The sequence below is a fragment of the Narcine bancroftii genome, chromosome 3 (assembly GCF_036971445.1).
Source record: "Narcine bancroftii isolate sNarBan1 chromosome 3, sNarBan1.hap1, whole genome shotgun sequence".
NCBI classification, from domain to species: domain Eukaryota; kingdom Metazoa; phylum Chordata; class Chondrichthyes; order Torpediniformes; family Narcinidae; genus Narcine; species Narcine bancroftii.
Window position 1 is genome coordinate 344,998,766 of NC_091471.1, and position 9,508 is coordinate 345,008,273.

At 39.8% G+C, this 9,508-nt stretch overlaps 1 long non-coding RNA gene across 1 annotated transcript in view; it reads left to right on the forward strand.

Moving 5' to 3' along the window:
* The window catches only part of LOC138759335 (uncharacterized), a 35,555-nt gene extending 26,739 nt beyond the window's left edge, over nucleotides 1-8,816 (forward strand). The window contains exons 3-4 of the long non-coding RNA XR_011354787.1: nucleotides 6,809-6,881; nucleotides 8,381-8,816. This is a non-coding gene — a long non-coding RNA (uncharacterized lncRNA). The remainder of the gene's footprint in view (nucleotides 1-6,808; nucleotides 6,882-8,380) is intronic.
* The last annotated feature ends 692 nt before the right edge of the window (nucleotides 8,817-9,508 follow it).

Consider the following 9,508-nt stretch of genomic DNA (forward strand, 5'->3'; position numbering starts at 1 on the left):
ATGGGATAGGGATTACTTAAAGTGATATGTGAATGGAAAGAAAAAGGTTGAGAACCAGTGATCTATAGGAACCAAAGGGTAACCAATATTTCAGGCCTGAGCTCTTCATCAAAGTTTGAGCAAAAGACAGGCAGGTGTCTGAATAAAAAGGTGGAAGGAGGAGGGGTAAGGGGAGGAGTACAGGCTAAGAGGTTATGGATGGATATGGGTGGGAGAAGAGAATAAAGGCTGAGTAGGGGAAGGGGTTAGCACTGAATGTCGAGTGAGGGGTGGGAAGCTGGAGGAGAGGAGTCAGAGAGGGAGAGAGAGAGAGAGAGAGAGAGGGAAAGAGAGAGCAGGAGGTTTAATGGAAACTGGAGAAGCGGATGTTAATGCCATTTGGCTGGAACAGCCTCACATCCAACACCGTCCAGAAACTGTGGACAGCTACCAAACAAAAATTCAATATTAGCAATATTTAAATTGTAATAAAATAAATGATTAAATGAATTGGAATTCTTGATCCATTAAAGATGAAAATCAGCCTGCATAACAAAGGTAACTACTGGCATTTTCCTGCAAAATATGGCCCATTGCTTATTGAATGTAAAGTATCAAGCATCTCAGCATTCAGTGCGCATCGAGTAACTGAAAACAAGTAATTGTAAAGTAGTTCATTTGTCCCTCAACTGGCCTCTTCAGAATGAGAACTGCCTTTTTAAATGTGAAGATTGCTTTAGCACAATTTAACAGAAATGTCGTCTTGTCGGATAGTTGATGAACCACCATCAGTGTAATGGGATCCAAGTAACAATGCTCCGTGAGCTGTGCACCTGTGATAGTACAGATCTATCACCAATGTATATAGTGTATCTAGTTACAGTATCTAGACTGTGCTTACAGCGATTGGCTGAGAGCTAAGCCACGCCTACTGTCTGGGCCTTAAAGGGTTGTGTCCCTAGCCAGGTTGGATCATTCCGGACTGGTTGGCCACCTGTGAAGAGCTCCTGTCTTTTGCTAATAAAAGCCCTGGTTTGGATCAACAAGTCTTTGATTCTTTCGACGAGCTCTACAGCACCAAATTACCCCACATCTAAAAAATCACTTTTGTTTTTTTTCACTGCTGCCAAACATTTGGCAAAAATGGAGGGAAAAGGAGGGAGATGAGACATCTGCAGGTTATTCTTTTGAATGTAATTGTTCACACATACATTAAAACACCAATAAGCCAACAAAAGCAAACATCAGACTCCAGACCTTGCTCTAAAAAAAATGAGAGGAGAAAGCATTCAAGTTAGATCTGCTGTCGAAGTAACAATGAGACAAGGGGCGTTTTGCATTATTTATGTTTTTTTCGGGGTTTTTTTTTAATGGTAGAGAGACTTCAGGCAAGGGACAGATGTGCAGGGAAACTCAAATATCTGGAGCTTTCCACACAGTAGCAACATTGTCAGCCTGCACATTCAACAATTCACTTCCCCATTTTAAATCCAAAGGACAAGTCCACCTGAAGATAGATTTTATGTGTTGAAGTTTCAGAAGTGGATCTTCATCCAAAACTAATGCAGAGGTGAAAGCATTTTCAACTAATCCAGAACCAGCCATCAGAAACTCTTCCACAGCAGATTCTGATCCAATAAATGCCTACATTTATTGATCGCCTTTTAAATCCCTTCAAGCACATCTCAGAGTGCTTTGCAGCCAATTTTGAAGCATATTTACAGTTTAAAGTTTGGAAGAGCAGTTCAGCAGGCACCTTGCATTAATTACCAGATTTTCAACATTTGCAGTAATTTCACCTCTTGACAATTCCATTTCATCCTCCTGCCCTCAAATAAAATCGCAGCTTAAAAAGATTTGAAAGTTAATTTATAAGTGGACAGTGGCCATTAACTTGGCCAATGCAAACCATTCACAGGAACCATGCAGCCTGAGCCCAGGTAACATGACAGAATTAGAGTTATACAGCCTGGAAACAGGTCCTTTGGCTCATCTCATCCATGCCAATCAAGTTGTTTGCCTGAGGTACTTCCATTTGCCTGCATAACACTGAAAACACATGGCACCGAATATCAGTCAGAAGGAGAGCAGGGCCCAGGTCACCAGTCAGAAATTGACCATCCAGCTGCTCGTGTGGACACAGCAGTAGACAATGAGGATTATATGGGAGTTACAAAGGGACTCATGCATTCAGCAATGATTTGTGTAGGATAGGCTTCAGTCAGGAGAGGAGCCAACCTGGTCATATGAAATTGAGAAACATTGTTCATTAAACTTACTCTTTGTGGAACATTTATATAGTGGTGATCAGCTAAGTCAGGATCTGAAAGAAGAATAATTGAAATGACCCATAATATTGATAAGAGTGAAGATGTTATACACAGTGACACAATGGTTAACATGACTGGTTCATGGCTGAGGGAAACCAAGTTCAATCCTGACTTTGGATGTTATTTCTTTGTGGCCATGTGGGTTGTCTGCAGATATTCTGATTTCCTCACATAGCCATAGATGGACAAGGTCATCAGTTCTTTGTCACTGTAAATTTCCCCTGAAGGTGGAAGACAGGAGGATCAGGGATAAGGTAAGGATGTAACATGAGAACACATGGGTCTGCTGTAGATATAGCTTGATAGTCAGAACGAACACAAAAGGGCTAAAGTGCTGGTGTCATGCCGTATGACTATGGCAACTTAAATAAAAAGATTAGGTTTCAGGTTCTTACTTTTCTACCTCACTATAAAGAGTAAGACTGAATTTTTTACGATGGATATGTGTCATTTTGTTCCTACAACTGAGGGAGAAGTATTGGTTCACACTTCTACAAAGAAATAGAATGTTCTACACCCATTTGAGAGGATAGATGGAGCCATTCTTGCTGGTGAACAGAATAGTTAGCTTAATTTGGAGTGTTTAAAGGCTTAGGAGTGGAAGTTGAACCAAAATATTTCTAATTCAGAAGTAAAAACTTTATCACCTAAGCTGCAAGTGACCATTCCTTCAACATTCCTAAGGCAACATCAGATGAGAAGCTGACACCTCAGCATTACACCAATGTTAGTCTGTTTATGGTTAGTCACTGTTCGTAAAAAATTAAATATCGTAGGAAAAATGCATGTTTCATGCCCACACTATGTGGTTATTTCAGTGCAACATGTTGTATAAAAGAAAAAAGCTGACTTAAAATCATCCTCGTTACAATGTCCACCACTGCCCATGAGAATATTGGTTGGAGCAATCATCTCAAGGTTCCTTTGAGGTCAGAGTTCTATCCTTACACTGGCGTCACTAGCGGGGCTGCAGACCACACCGGGTGATGCCATCAGAGGGGGTGACACCAAATGGACAATCTATAAAATTTTTGTGCAAAATTTCAGCAGAAATTTTTAATTTTTTGTATATAAAACTATCCCTGTAGTTAGTTTTGACAACAAAAAAAACAATTTTTTGTAAGCCCAGCTTACATCTATTAATACACCTACAAGGCTAAAACTCTACACTAATTTACTTCAGAGCTGTCATTATTACCCATTTACAATGATGCATTGAACCACGTGGTTTTGCCTGCAAGCGCGACAAGCGCCCTCTGTAGTTTACATTGCTGCTAGTGTTTTCTAGTCGCTGCTTTTGTCAAATTTCTGGTCTTTTTGCTGCAATATTGTGGTAATTAGTATTTGTTTCTTACCAAATTTACACTTTCACCACATGAATCTATGTAAATACATTTAGGCTGTGTTTGTTATATCGTAATTTAAAGGTGTAATTTTAATTTTGCTAGTTTATCTCATTACTATTGCCATTACGTTCAGTGATATGCGGGAATTACAATTTACAAGTAACATTAGTACAAAAAACATTAAGCATTCTGTATGGTCTGGTACAGGAGGAGGTCCATGGGGTGGTTGGGGTGGGGGGGGGGAGGGGGTGACACCATTAGTTACCAGAGCAGGTGACACCAACCCTAGTGACGCCATTGTATCCTTACACAAATGCCACATTCCATTGTGTTGTGCAGCTCTGCAATGGCACTAAATGAGATGAACTCAAGAGAGTTGGACCCATTGAAGCAGTGGACTATATTTAACAACAGAAATGGAAACCACTACATTCTCTAATCTCATGGTATGAAATATTTGAGTGGAAAAGTAAACTGTGCAAAGGATACAAAGAAATTGCAGAGAGATAGAGATAAGTTAATTGAATGGGAATGGATTTGGCAGATTGAGTACAATGTTGATAAATGTGAGGTTATTCACTTTGGAAAGAAAAATACAGGAGATCAAACTATTATTTAAAAACTGCAACATGCAGAAAGCCCTGGGAGTGCATGAGTTTGTAGGTGCAGCTGATGGTACCAAAGTCGCAAAATGGAATCTGCTCCACAATTTCGTCTTTACATTCATTGTGTTGGTTAAAATATTTTTTTTAAACCACCATTTGGCCTGTAATCTTCCACTCCCAAAATTCTTTTTTCTCTTGTGCAATTTTGATTTCTTTTTACCCTTCAGTTTTCCTCTTCCCTACATTGCCATTTGTGCAATAGTGCCTGAAACCATCAGTCACTGAGAGCATCCAGTAGTGAAGGATCAGGCATTAGTTTTGCAATATGTACCAGGACAACTTCAATTTGTGGGTAGCTCAGTTCATTTATTTATCTCCTTGCTCCTATATCTCTTGCGTAACCTTTTCTCCCTTCTACCTCGTCATGGTAAAAAGTAAGTAACATCGGGGAATTCAGAGAATACTATTTCACACTGTCATTAATGAATCCTCTTTAGCTACAAGATTTGCTCTCCCACTTCTTCCCATTCTGGGATACCACCTTCTCTAAAGATCCACTATCATCCTTGAAAGTGTCCTTCCAGCAGTCTTTCACATAATTTTTGTGATAACATGCATATGTATAAAATTAATCTCTGCAGATCCTTGTAATCTACCACATATTAGTTCCTGTGTTGGTATCACAGTAGTCCCATGCTGATTCTGCACCTCTTTAGTTTAAGCAACTTATTACAACTCAGAGCAAGCAATTCATGAGGATATGCACCAACTTGCCTCTGTGGAGAAAGGGCAAGGGTGGGAATATGTATTTTTAAAGAGAGGAGAGTGAGAGGCTTTGGAAAAGGGAAGAATTATTGTGGTAAAAGGCTCTAGAAGAGAGGGAATGGCAGAGTGGGGTGAGGCTAAGGAGAGGATTGAGTCGGATGAGGTACTCAGGTGCCATTGAGATGGGAAGAGGATGATAGGCCTTTCTTGCTTTAAAATACAGTAAAACCCCTGTTAGCTGGAATTCGAGCAACCAGCAGCCTCAAACAACCGGCAGCCTCAAACAACCGGCAGAAAAGAATTGAGAAAAATATATAGGTCAAAAATATGGAAGTTTAAAACTGGCGCACCTCACCATTGGTTCACCAATCACGCAGCATGCAAATCTCAAGCAACCAAAAAATTCACTTATCTGGCATCTACTAATCCCAATAGGCATCCGATACCAGGGGTTTTACTGTATAAGGTAAAGAATTGTTGATGGGAGGTTGATGGTCGAGTTTGAGTAGGACACAAGTAGTGGAGATGTGAGGCCTGTAATTAAGGATAGGATGAAATGGAGAGATTATGAAAATGGATGGACCAGGAAAGCAGGAAGTGCTGGGGAGGGATGGCTTACAGAGGTTCAAGCTGATAAAATGGGAGACACTGAATCAAGATCTGACCAGCTGTGGATATAAAGTCTTGAGCATTTAGGAAATGGAGGCTAATGCACATGTGAATTTATTTTATTTTATTCATTTTGAGAATCAAGGTGCTACTGGCAAAGACATCATTTATTACTCATCTCTAATTCATTTTGAGAAGGTTGTGCCGGGGACAAGGGACAGCAAGTTGAATAATAAAATATATCCTTACAGAGGGATAATGTATGGAGTGGAGAGGAACTCAGAATGCCCAGTTCCACTCTGTCCCTATTGTTCTATATTGAAATGTCAGGTACTTCATGATCTCTGAGAACTATCTTGAATTTCAAGCATCTTTTGATGCCTAAGCTTCATATTGCATGTACTGAATGAGAGACAATTTCTATAAAACATCCTTTTGATGTGATTTTGATTACACTTATTACATTTGGTCCATGATATTTTATTTTTCCCCAATCTAGAGTGACTGTCTGGGCAACGTGGTCTGAACAGCATTGCAGCCTTACCCTGTTATCTGAACTATATCTCAGGCTAATAGGTCAACTCTGACTACAATAGCCTCTTGCAGATGAGTTTCCTGGAAATTAAAAATATTGAGTACGTACAATAGAGAGCAAGATAGAGAGATCAAGGAAATAAAGAGAGATAGAAATTATGAGCCTGCTTCGCAAGTTGCATGTAAAGCTTTCAAAATGTCAGGTAGAGCAGAGTATGTGAAAGAGAAGCAATGAAAAAAAAAGGACATCTTGAATGGAATAACGAGTAAATGTAAACATATACTCAATGCTTGTTGTCTACAATTTCCAACACCACCATTTACTCCACCTCATGCCACCAGAACTTGAAGCTAATCGAGTTGAGCAGATGGCTTATCGATTCACTGAGAAGGTATCATCAAGAGGGGTAGCAGTGAAGTAATTAAATAGAGGATGCACAAGAGGCCAGGATTACTGAGTTTGAGGGCAAAAGGGAATTATTGAGATGAGGAAGGACGAGATCTACATGATTTTGCTTTTTATGAATGGCACAGATTGGGTATTGATCATTTCAAAGATCTTTTTATTGACAACAGTTTTCTGTCATTTGAACAACTTTTTGAAAAGTTCAATTTACCAAATACTCTTTTATTTTTCCAGATATTTGAAAATAAGGCATTTTCTTCCATCTCAGATACCTGATTTCTCTGGGGCACCTGATGTGACTGTGATGGTACGGATTCTATCAACAATGTGTATGTGTATATATTGTGGTATAGGATGGTGGTGATTGGCTGAGAGTGTAGATCTTAAAGGGTTGCTCCTAGCCAGACCCAGATCATTCTGGACTGGTCGACCTAGATGTGACACACTCCAGTCTTCTAGTTAATAAAAGCCTTGGTTTGGATCAACAAGCCTTTGATTCTTTCGACGTGCAGTACAGTAACTTTTTACTTTACAACTTTCTCGCAAAGGCTTAACATCTATTATCTATGATAAGTTGGTAGGTTTAAGACATGCCCCTCGAGTTAAAATTAAAAATGCCTGAGAACAGGTTTTAACCCTTTCACTATCAGAGACTCTTTTTAAAATTTTTCAATTTAAAAAAAATCGGGCATTAATTAGTCCAACTGGGGAGAGGTGGAATTACATGTCTTCTTCCTACGCCATCATGCCAAGCACCCCCTCCCCCCACCCGACCCTCTCACTATCAGACAAGGTTTGGGATTCATTTCTTAAGCTGGTTAATATTGCATCCTTATGTGCCCGTCATTGTTTGTTACAATTTAAAGTTGTATGTCCAAAGTCAAATGATCTCGTATCTATTCAGATGTAAATTCTTGTCGTGATAAATGTAATAAAGGAGGGGTTTATTTAATCCATATGTTCTGAACGTGTCCTAGCCTTGAAAAATATTGGAGGGATGTGTTTCAAACTTCCTTCTTAATCCTTAATTTAAATCTTGAGCCCAATCCTTTGGTTGCTCTTTTCTATACAACTAGAGAGGATGGTGTTCTTTTAATTCCAATCAAATGCTGTAATTTCACTTTTGCTTCTCTTTTGTCCAGACATGCGGCATTGTTTAGATGGAAGGATGCTGCCCTGCCCGTTCATGCTCAGAGGCTGATGGACATTATGCCCTGCTTAAATTTAGGAAAGATTCGCTCTTCAATTAATAATTCAAAGAGAAGTTTTCAGATATTGTGGGGACCGTTCCTAATTATTTTCACAACCTCTAAGCATAATATAAATCCTGAATTTCAGTACTTTGCTGTTTTACTCCAGAAACAAAGTTTTTTTTTCTTTTTTAGCCATAAAACATTAGTATAGGGATGGGGTTTAGAAACACAACTATCCGTGATAAAATTATTAGATGTGCTTTTGTATTTATGTGACTTTATATTTTGGTGAACCATATAATCGGTTGCTTTTACTGTGCATTTCATAAATATTCCATAAATATTTTGTACATATATGTTTATTTGTGTAAAAAACAATAAAAAATATTATAAAAGGAGAGGAAGATTTAAGAAAAAGGACTAGAATTTTAGGTGGCTTAACCAGGAACCCTGATGGGCAGCCACAGAAGGGGCAAGGGCAAGCCACACCTGGTGTGAGTTCAGACATAAGCAGAAGAGGTTTCCAGGATAACAGTATGGGCCTTAGGGTTTCTTTTTGACTCATGATTTCTGTTTCCAAAGCACTGAACATCTGCTCTTTTCTTTGTTGCAGCCTGGATATACAGGAACCACCTTCAATAAATGTACGCAGGAAGACTTTGAGTTCTGATTTTACTAGGCCAGAGGCAATCAGAATCAGAATGTATTGTCATCAACAAGTCATGAAATTTGATGCTTTGCAGCAGTGTCTTAGAGCAAACATTCATATTATGCCCAGCTTACAACTTAACTACAAAAAAATGTAAATAATAGTGCATGAAAAGTAAAGCGGTGTCCTTGATTCAATTACTATTCAAGAACCTGATGGCAGAGGGGAAGAAGCTGTCCTTGTGCCTCTGAGTGCTCAACTTTAGGCTCCTGTACCTCTTCCCTGATGCTAGCAGAGTGAAGAGCGGCGTGACCTCGGTGGGTGGGGGTCTTTGAGGATAAAGGCTGCTTTTTTAAGACACCATCTCATGTAGATGTCCTCAGTGGAGTGGTCCAGTGCCTATGATGTCACAGGCCGAGTTAACAACCCTCTAGAGTTTATTCTTATCCTGAGAGTTGGTGCCTCCATACCAGGCAGTGCTGCAACCAGCCAGAATGCTCTCCACGTTACATCTGTAGAAGTTTACGAGAGTCTTCGGTGGTGTACCGAATCTCCTCAGGCACCTCATGAAGTATAGCCGCTAGCGAGTCTTCTTTGTGATTGCATCAACATGGGAGGCTCCAGGACAGATCCTCGGTGATGTTGTCACCCAGGAATTTGAAGTTCTTGGCCCTCTCCACTATTGAACCCTTGATGGGGACTGGGCTGTGTACCCTGAATACCTCCTGAAGAAGCCAAAATTCCCATTTTAACACACAGTCTGCGTCATGCTACTACAAAGAAGAAACTTGGTGGCCATGTTTAGTGCTGTGCTATCAATTTACAGGCAAGTAAAGGAAATAATGCTAGATATCTGCTGTATGTCTCTTTACCAAGAACAATGTAGGACAAACAACTCTTTCCCAAGCACAATGAAGGAATTACCTCCTTTCCGCACTTCCATTCAATTTCATCTGGCTTAAATCAAAGACTGTTTACAGTAAAAGCAGCAACCACTTGTGCCTTCCCTGTTCTTCCATCCATTTCTTAGTAGAATATGTCCCCCCCTTAACAACACTTCGGCCAAGACAAATACCTGGGGTTCCCACGTGG